Source organism: Octodon degus, unplaced genomic scaffold (genome assembly GCF_000260255.1).
Source record: "Octodon degus isolate 3935 unplaced genomic scaffold, OctDeg1.0 scaffold00378, whole genome shotgun sequence".
NCBI lineage: Eukaryota > Metazoa > Chordata > Mammalia > Rodentia > Octodontidae > Octodon > Octodon degus.
In genome coordinates, this window is record NW_004524954.1 from 818562 (window position 1) to 819999 (window position 1438).

The following is a 1438-nucleotide window of genomic DNA, read 5'->3' on the forward strand; positions in this document are numbered from 1 at the left end:
CTTTTAGAATATTTTGCTGAGTTTACACACCTATAATATTCAATAACGGATCTTAGAAACATAGGGTATACCGATGTATGTCCATTTTGTATCTGTGTATTCAAAGTGATTAGGATAGATATATATTTGCATTCTCTTAATGAATAGAATGATTCGTTCTACTGGGTTTGTAAATAGGATCTCAAGTCCGCATCTTGTAGAGCAATTAACCACTAAGAAGAATGTATGTAGTGTATTATTTGTTGAAACTGTACTTTCGATTTGATTTGAAACTGTCTTATTGCTATCTGTTTATCAATAAAATTTTGGAAAAAAATAAAATAATTAGACTGGCACCATGGATTAAGAAGCAAAGTCCAACAATATGCTGTATACAAGAAGAACACTTAACTCATAAATTCATAGGCTGAAAGTGAAATCATTGAAAACATATTTTATGACTTCTACAAGTTTTATATGAAAACTTGTTCAATATCCACTGTCTTAACATGTATCAAATATATAATACAGTATTGTTAACTCTAGTTACTGTGGTATATATTAAATTATCAGATGTTAGTCATTCAATAAATAGGAAGTTTTATTCTTTGACCAACATTTCCCCATTTGCTCCTCTGACAGATTACAGTACCCACTACTTTACCCAGCCTCTCAAGCACTGGGATTATATGTGCATGCCACCAGCACCACCACACCCTGTCTTAGTTGCCATGTTAGTGTTCCCCAGGATTGAGTACATCATGGTATACCAGGGTTTGAACCCCAATCCCTACATCTACCTAAGCAGGTGTTTTTAGTCCTCTGAACTATCTGGAAAGCCCTCATATGGATGGTTTTTGATCCCCTTTCCTTTCCTCCTATCCACTTTTCTCTCCCCGGATCCTCTTTCCCACTTCCAAAACATGTGCTTCTTTGTTTTCTACCTTCTGTCCATTATTTTACTCATGTAGGAGCAATCCATACATTTCTCTCATATCAGACAAATCTTGATAATTAATAATCTGTTCATGATTTCTTATATTTAATATGCTCTTAAGATCCATCCTTTTTCCTACAAATGACTCAAATTTATTCTTTTTTATGGCTGAGTAATATGCCATTGTGGATATACATGTTTGTTTATCTGTTAAAGTATTTTTTTCTTTTACATAATTTTATTGACAGACAAATAGCAATAAGACAGTTTCAAATCAAATTGGTAGGATAGTTTCAATAATTAACACATTGTATATTTTCTTCCTGGTGGTTATTTGCTGTACAAGATGCAGACATGATATCCTATTTACAAACACTATTACAACAAATCCCTCTATTCATTAAGAGAATGTAACTATATATCTATCCTAACCATTTTGTATACACGGATACAAAATGGACATTCATTTATATATCCCCCTTTTTGTTTAGTTCCGTCATTTGAATATTATAGGTGTGTTAA